Source organism: Chenopodium quinoa, unplaced genomic scaffold (assembly GCF_001683475.1).
Source record: "Chenopodium quinoa cultivar QQ74 unplaced genomic scaffold, ASM168347v1, whole genome shotgun sequence".
In the NCBI taxonomy this organism is placed as follows: domain Eukaryota; kingdom Viridiplantae; phylum Streptophyta; class Magnoliopsida; order Caryophyllales; family Amaranthaceae; genus Chenopodium; species Chenopodium quinoa.
Window position 1 is genome coordinate 2,841,154 of NW_018743331.1, and position 18,385 is coordinate 2,859,538.

Consider the following 18,385-nt stretch of genomic DNA (forward strand, 5'->3'; position numbering starts at 1 on the left):
GGAGCAGGTCTGCTCCCAACCGTTCATAAGCAACCGTCCCAACCTTGACAGTTCTGTCAGGACGGCTGTCGTCGAGGACGACATCAATGCAGTCACCAGCCAGCTAAGGTCGTTGATCATCTGACCTTTCCTCGGCTAGTGATTGCTATTTTTCTTGTTTGACGGGATCCGTCTGGCCCGCCTTTCTTTTCTTACCGGCTGCCCTTGGAGCCGGGACTGCTGTATCGCAGTTATCAAGGTCTATAGGGTTGCCGTCTCCGGCTGCCCCCATAGTAGGTTTGACGTCAGAGAGATAACACTCCCTAGCCGTCCTCTGGTCCCCTTTAAGGGAACCAACTGTACCATCGTCCTTTTCAAATTTTACAAGTATGAGAGAGGGAGCGATGACAGCCTTGGACTCATTGAGGGTCGGCCGGCCAAAAATCATGTTGTAGGCGGCAAGCTCTTCTACAACCAGGAATTTAATCACCATGTGGCGTCCTTTCCCCTTTTCACCCAGCCGGATGGGTAGATCTATGCTCCCTACCGGATGCACTACACCTCCCCCAAAACCAACAAGCGGGTGGGGAGCCTGGTGCATGCTACTGGATTTGCACTTGAGCTTGGTCAAGCACTGATAACTGAATAGGTTAGACGAGCTCCCGGTATCTATTAAGATCCGGCCAACTCTCTGATTGGCAACCTTGCATTCGATGACTATGGGGTCATCGTGAGGCCGTCTGACCTTGCCTCGGTCCTTTTCAGAAATAAGGACCTCAGGAAAGATGTCTTTCGACGCCTGGGTCTCCTCAACTAAGTTAACCAGCTTTCTGATGTTATCTTTGGTGCCCCGGATGGTGGGACCCCCACCGGCAAAGCGGCCTGCGATTGTGAAGAATGTCTCTTCATCCGTTTCTGAATTGGCAAGAACAGCTTTTGCCGCCTGCCCTTTCTTGGCCAGGGTGTTGCCCTTAGCTTTGGGCAGATAAGACTTTAGAGCCCCTTCATTAGCCAGACGGTCTAATAGCCGCCTGAGGCTATAGCAACCATTAGTGTCATGGCCAACATCCTCATGGTACTGGCAGTATTTGCTTTTGTCCCGGCTGGCTACGGGGCTTTTCATAACAGCCAGCTTGTCGAGAGACATCCGGTCCTTGATCTCCATGAGAATGGAGGAGCAGTCCTTTGTGAACTCGTACCTGGGAACGTACAGTTCAGATTTCCATCTGGGCTTCTGAGCCGGCTGACCAGATCGGTCAGTCGCCCAGACCTCCTTTCTCTTCTTTTCTTCCTTTTTAGTCGGCTGTTGTTGTTGTTGTCGGCTGTCTCTTCTATCGGATTTTTTGAAATCCAACGGCTGCTTTACAGCACAAAGCTCCGTCACCTGTATGTAGGCTTCAGCTTCCATTAACGCCTCTTGGAGGGTGGCTACCCTTTTCCAGACGAGGTCGAACTTGAAGATTGACCCATCCTTCAGACCCTTAAAGAAGTCTGTGTAAGCAACTTCGTCAGACAGCCCTTGAATCTGAATTCTCATCAGATTGAACCGCCTGACATACGACCGGAGCCCTTCTCTGTCACCCTGCTGTATTGCCCCCAGATCGAGGCTTGTCTTTTTAGCCGGGATGTTCATGGAGAAGTTTGACGTAAACAAGTACGCCAAGGTCTTGAAGCTGTTGATGCAGCCGGCTGGTAAGTTACCAAACCACCGTTGGGCAATGCCCTTTAGGGTAGCCGGGAAGCATCGGCACCAGACGACATCATCCAACCCCTGTAGGTACATGAGGTTGGAATAAGCCATTAAATGATCTTCTGGGTTGGAGGTACCATCATAGGCCCCTACCAACACGTTTTTTGATCTTAGCCGGCTGTGCCGCCTGGGTTATCTCATGGGAGAACGCCGAGGGCTGTTCTCCTAAATTTAGCAGGCGCTGCTGCCAATCCATGAGCTGGAACGGCTGCTGCATATTTCTACCAAACGGACCCGTTTGGGTATAACGGGATCCACCCAGCCCATTCGGCGAACCAAATAGACCAGGTTGGATCACTTGGGGTCCAGACCGGGCGGATGGTTCGCCCATCTGACTCCCTAGACTTGTTCCCGTACGCCTGTTAGAGGTGTCACGGAAACTGTCCGGAAAGGTCGACGTTGAAGCCGACGCAGACGCCAGACTTCTCTTTTCTTGGAGAAACGTCCGGGCGTCTGAGAATATCTTTTTTGAACCATCCGGCTGCAAGTGCCGGATGGGTTTTCTGAGCTCTTCTTGTGGGAAGCGGAGCCGGTTTTGATCGAACTTGATACCCTCCCCCTCCTTCGGCTTTGGATGAGGGGTAGGGACCCGGTCTTTAATAGCCTTCTTGCTAGAAGAAGGCTTCTTGGCCGGCTGACTCTTCTTGGGAGTAGCTGACCGAAAGAGGTTCTGGATCTCGCCCTTGAAATTATTCATGAAGGTCATGAGTTCGTTCCTAGTGACGGGAGCAGAACCCTCTGCCGCCTGGGCAGCCCCAACCGTGTTGCCAGCTGGGTTGCTTGGACCAACTTGGGTGTTATCCCGTTCCTTCTTATCCCTAGAACGGGTGTGCTTTGTTCTGAAGGACCCGTCTGTGGCCACATAGGTGTCGAGTTCGTAATCGCCACCGCTTTCATGGTCCGTCTGGACCTCAGGCTCGGCCGATGGCCGCCTGTCCTAATCCGGTGGTACAGGGTTAGAAGCCATCTCAGAAGTACTCTCCCCACAGACGGCGCCAAATGTTTCGGGATTTTCTGAAGTGTCCTGCGGGAGAGTTACAATTCCAAGAATGCCCTTCGACCGCCTGTACCTGCAAAACCACGAAGACTCCGGTTGGGTGGAGCTCCGCCTCCGACGATCAAGTCAGTGATGGACGGGAGGAAGAAAGTGCGTAAAGCGTGAAATGACTTCTCGCGTAATGGGAGAATTCCGCAATTAAGATTGCTCGGTTTTGGTGTAAGTGTCTTTATGATTGTATTCAATGCCCATTCAATGCCCATTAATGAGGATTCTCCCACTATTTATAGTGGGGAGTATTGGTTCCCCATTTAGGATTACTAGGACACGTGTCAGCAGGGGATTGGAGCCCTGCTGACCAATGGCAAGGTGTCACGTGTCGTTCAGCCATTGGGCCACGTGGCTGGGGTAATTTTACCCCAAACACACACGATACATTTAGAGGACAATCACAAGCCATGTATTCAACCCTACAGAAGGTTGAATCCTAACATGTAGGAAGTAGTGAAGAAAGAGCTTATGAAAGTACTTGATGCAGGTATTATCTATCCTATTTCTGACTCAAAGTGGGCGAGTCCTGTACAGGTAGATCCTAAAAAGGGTGGGATGATTGTGATTAGAAATGATAAAAATGAATTGATTCCCACTAGAACTGTAACAGGGTGGCGTATGTGTATTGATTAACGTAGATTAAATATCGCCACTAAGAAAGATCACTTCCCTCTCCCTTTTATTGATCAAATGCTTGAAAGGTTAGCTAATCATAAGTTCTTTTGTTATTTGGATGGGTATTCGGGATTTTTCCAAATTCCAATTCACCCTGAAGATCAGGAAAAGACCACATTTACATGCCCTTATGGTACTTTTGCATATCGTAGGATGCCCTTTGGTCTATGTAATGCCCCTAATACTTTTCAACGTTGCATGATCAGTATCTTTTCTGATTTCATAGAGTCTATCATGAATGTCTTTATGGATTATTTTAGTGTGTATGGGTCTTCATTTGATGCATGTCTAGCTAATCTCACTAAAATTTTGAAAAGATGTGAAGAATGTAATTTGGTCCTAAATTGGGAAAAGTGTCACTTTATGGTGACAGAAAGAGTGGTTCTTGGTCATATTGTATCTGATAAGGGTATACAAGTAGATAAAGCTAAGGTTCCTATGATTGAGCAATTACCTCCACCAGTTAATGTTAAGGGGGTTAGAAGTTTCTTAGGTCATGCGGGGTTTTACTGTCGCTTTATCAAAAAAAACATTCTAAAATTGCTAAACTACTAACTCAGCTTTTACTCAAGGATGCCCCATTTGATTTTAGTGACGAGTGTCTTGAGGCTTTTAACAGGATAAGCAGGCCTTGATATCGGCACCTATCATATGCGCTCCCGATTAGAATCTTCCTTTCGAGATTTATGTGTGATGCCAGTGATTTTGCAGTAGGAGTTGTGCTAGGACAAATAAAGAACAAAGTTTTGCATGCTATTTATTATGCAAGGGAAACTTTGGATGAAGCCCAAATCAATTATACCACCATAGAGAAGGAGTTTCTTGCTGTGATTTATGCTTTAGAAAAATTTAGATCATATCTAGTTGGTTCTAAAATTATTGTTTTTACTGATAATGCAGCTTTGAAATATCTTATAGCTAAGGCGGAAACAAAGCCTAGGCTCCTCTGTAGGGTTCTCTTGCTCTAAAATTTTAATGTGGAAATTAAGGATAAAAAAGGAGCAGAGAATGTTGTTGCAGATCACACTTATCGAGGATCAGGTATGATGAGGGTAAGGATCCTCTTCCTATAGATGATTCTTTCCCTGATGACCACTTGTTTGCAGTTGTAGAGCAACATCCTTGGTATGCCGATTATGCTAATTACTTGGTGGGCAGTACTTTACCTCCCGATTTGTCTTACCAACAGAAAAAAGAGGTTCCTTTATGATGTTAAACATTATTTTTGGGATGATCCTTTTTTGTTTCGTGAGTGTGCAGATGGACTATTTCACAGGTGTGTACCCGAATAGGAAGTTCACGGTATTCTTACTAGCTGCCACAACTCACCATATGGTGGACATCATGGTCCCACCAAGACGGTTGCAAAGATCAATGAGTCGGGTTTCTATTGGCCTACCATGTTTAAGGATGCTCACTCTTTTGTTCAAGCTTGTGACTCTTACCAGAGGACTCCCAACATCTCGCGGCGGCGTGAGATGCGTCAAACTGGTATTTTTGGAAGTTGAATTTTGATGTTTGGGGTGTTAATTATATGGGACCTTTTCCCTCTTCAAAAGGGAATCGCTATATCCTTGTCCCCATTGATTATATATCCAAGTGGGTTGAAGCCATTGCCACACCTACCAATGATGCCAAGGTGGTCCATAAGCTCTTCAAGGAAACCATTTTTCCTAGATTTGGAGTCTCTAGGGCCGTTATTAGGGATGGAGGATCTCACTTTCATGAGCGGAAGTTAGATACCCTTCTCAAGAAGTATGGTGTCTACCATAGGACGGGTTTAGCTTACCATCCCCAAACTAGTGGCCAAGTTGAGGTTTCTAATCGTGAGATTAAGGCTATTTTAGAGAAGGCGGTAGTAAAATCTAGGAAGGATTGGAGTGATAAGTTGGATGATGAAATTTATGAATATAATTCCAAGATTATTGGTGGAATGAGAATTATTTAATGGGTGTTCCTAATGTTGAAATTGGTAAATAATTTCCTTATATGGAAATAGATGTTATGTGAAATATTTCTTTCATTAAAATCGCATTTTGGAATGATTGTGTTTGTTGTGAATTTCAATAAGTGGTTGTATTGGTTTATCCATTTAAGTGTGAATATTGATTAATTTCTTTGACCTTATTTGGTATAATTAACTATGTGATATGTGGCATGTATTTGAATCATATATACGAAGTTTACAAGTGGTCAATATGGTTGAGTTTGTTATTTTGAAGGATTTGATGATTACCATGGGGTAAATAAGGAGTTATTTTGGATTGTTATCATGAATATTTGGAGAATTTTTGTGTTATTAAGTCTTTACTAATGTTTGAAATATGATTTATGTTGAGCATGGAAATATTATTTGTGGTAATGACGAGTTAAAGGTTCTACAGAAGTGTTGGAATAAGGTATGTATTTTTGGGAGATATGAATTTTGATATTAGCATTAATTTATGATCGTTTGTATCTAAAGGTGGAAAGTATTCATATTGCGAGAATGAGTATTGTGATGATTATTTAAAGCGAAATTGTTGATGATTGAATCTTTGAAGAAACTTAATACAAAAGTTAGAGGATTTTGAGTCAATTGAAGTGAAAGGAAGTATAAGAAATAGTATTTGAGATAAAGGAATTTGTTTTAAATTGAAGTTATTTTGAAGAAATAATACCTTGTGAAGGGATTTATGGAAGTTAGTCTAGGAATGATTGTTTGGATGGTTACTTAAAAGATTTTACTCTAAGCGATTGACGACAAAGTTAATTGATATAGAGAAGTTATTAATGATGGAAGAATCAATTGAGTTATTTAACGAATTGCCTTAGAGATAAGTTATGGATTATTACAACCAGATTGAGAAATTGGAAGTTATTATCAAGTTTTTGAATGTTTTAAATGCGAAGTATTATGTTATTTGAAGTGATCAAGAGTTAATGATTACGATTTAAGGTTGTATTACCAGGATTCATGAATTTGTCAAATACTTTTGGAAGATACCCTGAGACATGTTACTAATCTACGAGCGATAAGAAGGTCAAGATAATATGTGTTCCTTTTATGCTTGGTACTTATATGGCAATCTTTGCTATGAAGTTGAATATGTAATTATTGTAATTATTGTAATTATAGAGTTTCTTTATTAAAAAGTAAGACTTTTATTAAAACAAGCATTTTACAAGTATGCAAAATGAATTTTCAAATATATTTTCAAAATAAAGTTTTGTATTCCTTGTTTTTATATAATGGTTTAGATTGAAAACTTTCATAGATCTTTTAAAATATTTTATTAAATATTTTGATTTTAGTTGATACCTTATAGTGTTTTCAACGATTTCTCCTAATGAAAGTATTTTAAATTTTTTGAATGACTCAAAAAAATATTTTACGAGTTTTCTTACTACTTTTGTAAACAAATCATTTTAAAACCTAAGCTCTTATGACTGTTTGAAACGTGCTGGTTTTCCTTACTTTGATTGATGATGGTTGATAAAGTGTTAATATAGTTAATTTAATGAGTTAATGTGTTGGTCGAGTTATGAGGACGTAACTCCTTTTAAGGGGGGTAGAGGGCGATAGAGTTTCGCGCGTTTGCCTTTCGAGTCATTGTTGAGTAATTTTGAGTCTTTCTTGAGTTAGTTATAGTCTTGAGCCTGGTTAGGATGTGCATGAGTCTAAGAATTTAAAATCGATTTCTTTACTCAGACTAGCCACCGCAGTGGCCAGCTAGCACAACCAGGCCTCAAGCCCAGCCACACAGCCAGTAGAGCAGCAGCTAGAAGGGCAACGCTTGCACCGTCCAGCCACCACCCCTCCCCTAAACTCCAGCCCTACTACCTTCATGCCTGAGCATCCTGCCTAGCCGCACCGTAGCTCCAGCTGCAGCCATAGCTAGCCGCGCAGATAGGTGGAGTGCCCAACCACGCAAACTAGCTTAGGCAATAACTAAATTGTGCAGCCCTTGCACGTTTCAGCCACCGCCCCTCTCAAACGGCCGCCCTTTCTACCCCACCCACTCGACCACAAGAGCAGCCACCTTGGCCCATCGGTAGGTGGCTTTGCCACCCAGCCGTGGCTGCTCCCACTCAAACCTTAATTTTTTTTTAAGTTAAATCATTTTCACAACTTTTGCAAAATTAATTTGGTGATCTAATTAAATTAAACATAAACTCTTTTATGCCTAATTCAAAATTAATCTAAAGTCTCCAATTTAGGACTTTTCATACAATTTAATCCATAATTCACATAAAACCCTTTTACATGATATTAATCACACACAACACTTTTATGCATGAATAATTAAATTAGACCAAATTATATAAATTAAATACTTAAAATTTGAAAATTATAAGCATTCACAATACATCAATCAATTTCGAAATTAATTAGGGCATTTAGGGTTTGATTCGATTTTATTAGGAATAATTAAGAAATTTAAATCACATTTAAACAAATTCCAAACCTTAAATCTCCATTTAAAATAAAGATTGAACCATAATTAGAATTCTCCCTCTTAATTGAATTAAAATTAATATGGACATCAAAATAATCAAATTACTATGATCAATATGCATAAATGAAAGAGGATAATTGATACCACTATAGGGATTTAGGTACTATATTACGGAATTTCACGAATCATATTCGTTGGCACCTAAACAGGATCTACAAGCATAACACGTAAAGAATCACATAATTCATTACTTTGACGCATGATTTCTACGATGTGATTGACTATCAATTATGGAGAGAATAGAGCCCCAAACGTTGCTCCTCTACTTAGTCCACGGGATTCGAATGAGCCGTCCACCAATGCTATATTGGTCGGATGAAGGAGGAATGCACCACAATCATATCACCACTTTTACGGACAACCGGCCACCACAAACCACCACCACCACCGTGCACACCAACGGTGCAAGGAGGAGAGAGAGAGACGTGTGAGAGGAAGTATGAGAGGGTTTGGTTAGTGTTTTCTAATTAGGGTTTGATCAAAAGATCACTAAAATGTTCTATTCAACCCTAGGCGCCTAGTCTATTTATAATCATATTATAATTAGACTAGGAAGCAAAGCCCAAACCCTACAATACTACCCACATATATAGCCATCCACCTAGAGGGAGAAGGCCCATCATAGGCCTCTTCCTCTTATACTCAATCTAGGCCCTTTGTGTGACCTTATAGGATCCGTTCAGTTGGGCTCTAGACTATTTTACTAGCCCAAAGATCGTCAGTACCTCTACATATGATATAACGACGACCCAATGAACGAACTTAATTATCTCCATAATTTGATCCATTATATATCTAGTAATTGCACTTGACGAAGACATAAATCCTTCAAGGAAAAGCCAGTAGAAGATGATTATCACTCTACTGCAAACGAAGGTGATAATGTATCTTCTTTTGTATTTCAGTCACTAATTGTCTACTTGTGTTTCATATGTATTTTGTGTCTCATGGAATTGGTTTTAGTTCTTGAAAAAATATGTCATATTTAGATTTCGTATTTTTGTAAAGAGCCCACTTAAGAATCCTTCGTTTTTTGTGTGGCAGCCTATAAATGTAAGGCGACGACCAAAAAAGTCCACGACAGTTGAAAGATAAGTGTTTCCTAAAGAGAATCAGATCTCGGTGAAATCTAGATACTATTCGGCAAGTGTGAATCCTTTCATTATTCACTTGAGCTTCATGGTTGCCACAACCTTGTTTGTTATGCATGTTCAGGTGATAGTTATTCTCATTATCTCATAGTCAGTTTTAAAGGATTAAGTTTAGAATCTTTTGTATAATATGGATAAGTAGGATGACAACTTTAGAAACTTCATTTTGGAGTCCTGTTTTGATTTTAACATTAATTCTTTGCAGGTTGCAACTCGGTTTTTATCTGATAGCCCACCTCTCTACTGGTTTGCCTCTTACTTGATGTCTTGTTCTGGAAAGAGTTGGCGATGGGCACAATTGATATGGACATATGCTTCCTTGTACATGCTTCTTGGTAGCCTGCTTTTTTCAAACTTCTATCCATTTACTCAAACTTCAAAAATGTGTATTTTAATGTAAGTTTACTAATATCTTTGTGTAATTTTATGCACATTTACTAATAGTTTTATGTAAGTTTATACAACACGGTTAAAGAGAAGTGCTTGAATAGTGGTTAAGTCAAAATATTCAACTTTGAAAAAAAAAAGCAAAGGAAGTATTATGTAACTCTTTTTAAAATTTTATTCATCAACTTCTAATTGTTACTAATATGAAATGTGCTATATCATTGTACACTTTAGATTTGCCAATTTTCATGTTATGGCGATGGATCGATGAAATGATAGTTCGATGGGTGTGCTTTTAACATACTTTAGTTGGACAAATCAATGATTTATGATAGTGCATATTTGCGTATAAACTATGTTAAGGTATTATTTATATAGTTTAGCTTTTTATATTGAATGTATACATCGCCTTTATTAAGGTAATGTTGTAAACACAAGATTTGAAACGGATAGATTTATTTGACGTGAAATAGGTTCAATTAGCTTTGGAGAGATGAGGGACCAATTAAAAAAGATCACATAAAATTTCAAGGCAATTAGCTTAGAAAAAGGCTTACTAATATGCAAGAGAGAGAGAGAGACCATTAATGAAAGATCACTTAAGAAAATTAGGCCAATTAGCTAAGTAAAACACAATTAGCTTAGGATGAGACTTATTGAAATACTAGAGAGAGAGAGATAAATAGAGAGAGAGAGAGAGAGAGAGAGAGAGAGAAAGAGAACACTAAAGAAAGATCACTTAAGCACAAGAAGAAAGAAATATCACTTAAGAAAAGAAACGTCACTTAAGAAAGATTACTTAAAAAGAAGGATCACTTAAGAAAAGAAAGATCACATAAGAAAATCAAGAGACCACTTAGAAAGATCACTTAAGAAAATCAGGGCAATTGGCTTAGGAGAGATACAAGGATAGAGAGAGAGAGAGAGAGAGAGAGAGAGAGAGAGAGAGAGAGAGAATACTTAAGAAATCAGACCAATTAGGTTAGGAAATCGCAATTAGCTTAGGAAAAGACTTACTAAACTATTGGACCATTTATGATAAGTATGTTTTCTTAAGGTTATTTCTTATGAAAGATCACTTAAGACAGAGACCACTCAGGAAATATCACTTGAGAGAGAGAGAGAGAGAGAGACTGTTTACGAAAGATCATTTGAGATAGGCCACTTAAGAAAAATCACTTAACAAAAAGAAAGAGACCAATTAAGAAAGATCATCACTTAAGAAAGTCAGAGGAATTAGTTTAGGAAAGAGTTACTAAATGCGAGAGAGAGAGAGAGAGAGAGAGAGAGAGACCACTTAAGAAAGATCACTTAAGAAGAAAGACCACTCAAGAAGAAAGAAAGATCACTCAAGAAGAAAGATCACTTAAGAAAGGTCACTTTAAAAGAAATATCACTTAAGAAAGATCGCTTAAGAAGAAAGGTCACTTAAGCAAAGAAAAGATCACTTAAGATAATCAAGAGACCACTTAAGAAAATCAGATAAAATAAAGGTAATTATTTTATAATAGGGAGAGAATGAGAGAAAGACCACTTAAGAAGAAAGATTACTTAAGAAAATCAAGAAACCACTTAAGAAAGATCACTTAAGAAAATTAAGGCAATTAGCGGGGAGAGAGAGAGAGAGAGAGACCACTTAACAAAGATCACTTAAGAAAACCAGGGTAATTAGCTTAGGAGAGAGAAAGGCCACTTAAGAAAGATCGAGACAATTAGCTTAGGAGCTCAGATAGAGAGATACCACTTATGACAGATCACTAAAGAGAATCAAAGCTATTAGCTTAGGAAATAGGCTTACTAAAATGCATACGAGGGAGAGATAGAGACTACTTAAGAAAGATCACTTAAGAAAATTAAGGCAATTAGCTTATGAGAGAGAGGGGTAGAGAGAAAGAGAAAGAGAGAGAGAGAGAGAGGCCACTTAAAAAAGATCACTTAAGAAAATCAGGCAATTAGTTTAGGAGAAAGAGAGACCACTTAAGAAAGATTGCTTGATAAAATCAGGTTAATTAGTATAGGAGAGAGAGAGAGAGACCACTTAAGAAAATTAGGACAATTAGCTAACACGAATTAACTTTATAGTATCAACAATAAAATAATTTGGATATAATTATAATATCAGCAAAACCAAAAATAATAATTTAATACTAATATTTTTTTAAAGTAAAATATAGAAGGAAATATTGAGTCTTTTTAAGAGAAAGTGACCACTTAAGAAAGATCACTTAATAAAATAAAAGAAATTAGCATAGAAAAAAGACTTACTAAATGCTAGAGAGAGAGGGGGGGACCACTTAAGAAAGGTCACTCAAGAAGAAAGATCACTTGAGAAAAGAAAGATCGCTTAAGAAGAAGGATCACTTAAGAAAAAAAAGATCACTTAAGAAGAACACGGAAATTAGCTTAAGAGAGAAAAAGAGAGACCACATAAGAAAGATCACTTAAGAAGATCATGGCAATTAGCTTAAGAGAGAGAAGGATAAACGACTTAAGAAAGATCACTTAGGAAAATCGAGTCAATTGGCTTTAGAGAAAGTGAACAATTAAAAAAGATCACATAAAAAAAAATCACGACAATTAGCTTTGAAGAAAGTGAAAGAGACCACTTAAGAAATATCAGTTAAGATAATGAGGGCAATTAGCTTAGGAAAACACAATTAGCTTAGCAAAAGGCTTACTAAAATGCTAGATATGGAGAGAGAGAGGGGGGGTCGGGGGAGAGAGGAAACGTAAGAAAATTAGGGCAATCTAGCTTAAGAAGAAACTTACTAAAATGAGGGGGGGAAGAGAGGGAGAGAAGCCACTTAAGAAAATCAGGGCAATCAATTAGGAAAGCACAATTAGCTTAAGAAGAGACTTACTAAAATGCTATAGAGAGAGTGAGATAGAGGGAAGGGGGAAAGAGAGAGAGAGAAAGGGGAGGGAGAGAGAAATATCACTTAAGATTGAAAATTGAGCAATTAGCTTAGGAAAAGGCTTACTAAAATGTTGGTCCACTTAAGCTAATTATTACGATTCTTAAACTAATTTATGAAGAAAGATCACGAGAGAGAGAGAGAGAGAGAGAGAGAGAGAGAGAGAGAGAGAAAGAAAGAGACTACTTTATAAAGATCACTTAACAAAAAAAGGGAGACCACTTAAAAAATATCAATTTAGAAAATAAGAGAAATTAGTTTTGGAAAAAGAGTTAGTGAAATGTTAGAAAGAGAGAGATACCACTTTAAAAAGATCACTTAAGAATAAAAATAACTCAAGAAAAAGAAAATTGCTCAAGAAGAAAGATCATCACTTAAAAAGAAAAGCCATTTAAGAAAATCTAGGCAATTAGCTTAAGAAAGGGAGAGAAAGAAAGAGTGAATGAGAGAGACCACTTAAGAAATATCACCTAAGAAAATTAGGGCAATTAGCTTAGGAAAAAGGCTTACTAAAATGTGAGAGAGAAAGAGAGACAACACAAGAAGATCACTTAAGAAAATCATGGCAATTATCTTAAGAGAGAAAAAGAGTAAGAGGTCACTTAAGAAAAATTACTTATGAAAATAGGATCAATTGGCTTTGGAGAGATGAGAGACCAATTAAGAAAGGATAAAAAAAAAAAAAAAAAAAAATCAAGGCAATAAGCTTAGAATAAAGAGAGAAATATCACTTAAGAAAATCAGAGCAATTAGCTTAGAAAAAGGATTACGTTAAAATGCGAGAAAGAGGGAAAGAGAGAGAGAGAGACCACTGAAAAAAGATAACTTAAGACAATCAGGTCAATTAGCCAAGAAAAACACAATTAGCTTAGGTAGAGAGAGAGAAAGAGACCACTTAAGAAAGATCATTTGAGAGAAACCAATTAAGAAAGATCATTTAACAAAAATAGAGATACCACTTAAGAAAGATCAAATAAGAAAATAAGAGAAATTACCTTAGGAAAAAAGAGTTACTAAATCCCAGATATATATATATATATATATATATATATATATAGAGAGAGAGAGAGAGAGAGAGAGAGAGAGAGAGAACTTAATAAAGATCACTTAAAAAGAAAGACCACTCAAGAAGAAAGAAAGATCACTTAAGAAGAAAGATCACCTAAGAAAGATCAATTAAGAAGAAAGAACAATTAAGCAGAATGATCACTTAAGAAGAAAGGTAACTTAACAGAAAGATCCTCTAAGAAAATCATGAGACCACTTAAGAAAGATCACTTAAGGCAAGGCAATTAGCTTAGAATAGGGATAGAGTGATAAATAGACCACTTAAGAAAGATCACTTAAGAAAAAAGTTCATTTAAGAAAATCGGGGAAATTATCTTAGGAAGAAGAGAGAGAGAGAGACCACTTACCAAATATCTCTTAAGAAAAATCAGGGTAATCAAATTAGGAGAGTGAGAGAGATCACTTAAGAAGGCTCACTTAAAAAAAAACAAGGCAATTAGCTTAGGAGAGAGATAGAGAGACTACATATGAATGTTAAGATCACTAAATAAAGTCAGGGAGATTAGTTAAGGAAAAAGGCTTACTAAAATGCGCACGAGAGAGAGTGAGAGAGAGAGAGAGATAGAACACTTAAGAAAATCATGGAAATAGCTTAGGAGAGAGAGAGACCACTTAAGAAAGATCATTTAAGAAACTCAAGTTAATTAGTTAATGTGAGAGAGAGAGAGAGAGAGAGAGAGAGAGAGAGAGAGAGAGAGAGAGATGCCACTTATGAAAGATCACTTAAGAAAATTAGTGCAATTAGCTTTGGAGGGAGAAAGACCACTTAAGAAAGATCACTTGAGGGAAATACGACAATTAGCTTAGGAAAATAGAGGGTACACAACAACAATGAGGGAAGAAGAGATAGGAAAAACTTTATGACAAGTGATAAAAGGATGGGGGAAGCTAACATGAATTGACTTTATAATTTCAACAAAACCATAAAAACAATTTAGATATAAATTTAATTAATACTTCTAATATCAGCAAAACCACAAAAAAAATACTTTTATTAATACTAATATATTTTCTAAAGTAATATATTTCCCAAGACATATTACTATTTTCCATGATTATATTTTTCAAAAGTTTTATATTTTTTAAAGTAATATATAGCAATAACAAAAAAAAAATATATAACTACAAAATTTTGAAATTTGACCCAATTTTTTACAATGGGGTAAGAAAAAGTAAATAGGGAGTATTAGGGCTGAGCAAACCAGGTACCTGGTGAAAATTTTAGAAACTGGACCTGAAATTGTTTGGGACCAGGTCCTAAAATTTAGGAATTGGAACCACCAGGTATCGATTTCGAGTACCCAATTATGTATATACTCCCTCCATTTCTCCATGCACGGAGTTTTAGAAATTGGAGAAAGTAATAAAATATGGAGATAATGGGGTAGGTGGAAAGCAATCAAATTAGGATAGTGAGAAAGATCACTTAAGAAGGCTCACTTTAAAAATCAAGCCAATTAGCTTAGGAGATAGATAAAGGGACTACTTATGAAAGATCACTAAAGAAATTCAGGGCGATTAGTTAAGGAAAAAGGCTTACTAAAATGCGCACGAGAGAGAGAGAGAGAGAGACCTCTTACAAAAATCACTTAAGAAAATCATGGAAATAGCTTAGGAGAGAAAGAGACCACTTAAGAAAGATCATTTAAGAAACTCAAGTCAATTAGTTAATGAGAGAGAGAAAGAGATAGAGATGCCAAAAGGTCGCTTATAGGGAAATTAGCTTTGGAGGGAGAAAGACCACTTAAGAAAGATCATTTGAGGGAAATACGACAATTAGCTTAGGAAAATAAAGGGTACACAACAACATTGAGGGAAGAAAAGATAGGAAAAACTTTATGACAAGTGATAAAAGGATAGGGGGAAGCTAACATGAATTGACTTTATAATTTCAACAAAACCATAAAAACAATTTAGATATAAATTTAATTAATACTTCTAATATCAGCAAAACCATAAAAAAAATACTTTTATTAATACGAATATATTTTCTAAAGTAATATATTTCCCAAGACATATTACTATTTTCCAAGATTATATTTTTTATAGTAAAATATAGCAATAACAAAAAAAATAACAATAACTACACTGATTAATTGCATACATACACTTACGCTACATAATATCCACACCCGATTTTACCATATTGGGCTATCACGTGCGTTGCGCACATTTGCTCAACTAGTGATATATCATAAGCCTAATTCCAAGATATAACAAAAAAGATATGAACGAAATACCAAACTCTATCAAAAACTAAAACCGTCCCACTATTTCGTCTATATCTTTAATTTTACAAAAGATATCAATCTGATTCTAATTGGGTTGGAAAGTCACTTCTAGAGCTTTATAACGATATATTATTTATTTTATTCTGAGTTATGGATCAAAAGTTATGATAAAAACAAAAATCGCAAATCTGTTGACCTACACTACGTGTTTTCTAAATTCTATCTTCTTTTCAAATTATATCTTCACTCGATAGTTAAGCCTATAAATTCCACCTTATCTCTGATTTTGAGGGAGGCGATTTGGAGATCCAACAACTATATTTCATCCCACATTTCCCAAAAGGCTTTGACGTACAATTTCTATTGTTCTTAGCTTTATTTCTAATCTTATTCAAGTAATTCAAAATCTAAACACAAGATCTGAAGGCTCTACCTTTTTTACTAAGGCATGAAGGTATAATCCTGAGGGTGAAATCAATATTTATAATTCTTTAAAATAATTCTTTCAATTCAATTTATATTTTTGTTGAAGTTACTAACAATTTATTCATGATGTAGCAATTTAAAGGAGCACACAATATGTGTGTAATTATTTAATTTAATTACTTATCTTATTTATATTGTTAGTATCATGTTTAGATTTATTATTATATTTTTGATGATTTGACTATTGATATTATGGTTAAATTGCTTCCAATATTATTGCTTATTCTATTATATTTGTTGATCACCATATCGCATGTTAAAGGGAATGTGTAATTGAAAATCACGCTTAATAAGATAATTTGGACGACCGGTTTAGGATCCTTTTTAATTTTGTTGTTAATTGAAGCGATCACGATATTTAGAATTATATGTTGCATTAATACTCAACCAATTTAGCCTAATTTAGTTTGGAGCAAATTGAATCTTTGTTTGTATGCCTTTGAGATCGTAGGGATACTTTTCACTATAAGAATCGAGTAGAGGCCAATACGGGCGAATGTGACTCCATGACTCACTTCGTACCATCATCCCCGATTCTCCTTCCATGGTTCCGAACCATATGAAGTTAGTAATCTCATGGATTATGAATAGGGTGTAACCTTCATGGGTCAATCGTTGTTGTCTATCGTTATCCCTTAATCATGGTTGCCTTAAATGATCCGTGGACGGTTTACAAGTTCCTTAAAAACTTTTTGGCGGCTCCCTACCTTGCTTTGTCCCTAATCGTATATGTCAAATCTCACTTCTATGATTGTCAAGCATATTCACACATGCTTAAGTAGGCGCGCTTCGAATGACGCCTACAATAAGTAAGGGAATTTTTTCACCGATGTTTTTGAGATAACATTTGCACAATATATGATATAGTAAATGTTTGAGTTTCTGGTATAGAGGATCCCAAATATGGGCAACTATAGAGCATACTCCTCAAAACATTTAGTAGTAGATAGTATTATTTGTTATAAATTTTGAGAGTAGGTATAAATATACCTGACTAGGAATTGGTGCTGATAACGTGTTAAAATTTTTACCGATAGTTGGGATTTATCAGTGAAGTTATAGAAAGTAAGTAGTATGATAGAAGTTTTTGGTTTTTACCCGCACTCGTTCACATACGCGAACTTCTCTTATATAGCCAAAATTATGGAGTATAATAGTATACATTATTGTACTACATGTAAATTATTGTACTAGGTAAAATTGCATCAATCAGTTAAAACTACATGCATGTGAACTTCAATCATCTTCGGATTTTTCTCAACAGCGTTAAATATCTTTTCTTATTTGGTAGTAATTTAGGAATACAGGACAAAATCACGCACAAATCAGTGTAATTAATAAATATTTTTCATTAATAGTTTCCTAACTTCTTATTATACATATCCCTTAGGGCTATTTATAGCATTTTCCTATACTTTAATAGTACCTGCTTTTTCTTAGCACCATTCGCACAATCACACACTTCTGTTTGATTGTGTTTTGTGATTTATACGTAATAAAGAATATAGTCATGTGCGATCTTGTTTGATTCATAATGATATATATATTTTCAAAATAACAATTTATACTTCCTTTGTTCTTTTTTACGAGACTTGTTTCTTTTATCACGCTTGCCAATGAAAAACTTTAACGATCAATAACTTTAATTTTCCATAAGTAAAAATTATAAAAGTTATATATTATGATAGTACTTATTGAGACGAATTTAAAATGATTCCACATGAATATGTTTTTCCTTATGTATTACTAGGGTGGCTAAGGCGCGTGATGCACGCTATAGTTAGCCATGTCCAGGGACCTTTTTCAGTTGTTGGTTACATTGATAAGGGAAAATATGTAAATAAATATTTTAGGGGTATAAATGTCTTCACACTATGCTAAATAGTTCAAAAAAAAAGGTACGTAGAATTAATAAAGATAAAAAAAGACAATTAAAATTGATGAAGGCAAAATATAAACTTGTAAATAGTAAATAGTAATTAGGGTAAATATGTAAATGCACATTTTTAAGGATATAATTGGCAGCACACTATATATAAGAGTAATCTTGTACTTTTTATAAGGTATGGATTCACAAAAGACGGTCAAAGGAGGGATGGTGAATAGTGTAAAAGTCAAAGCGGTAAAAAAAGAACGGAGGAAGTATAATTTTTGTTTATTGGTAATAAAATATATTAATTGTTGAATTTGTGTATT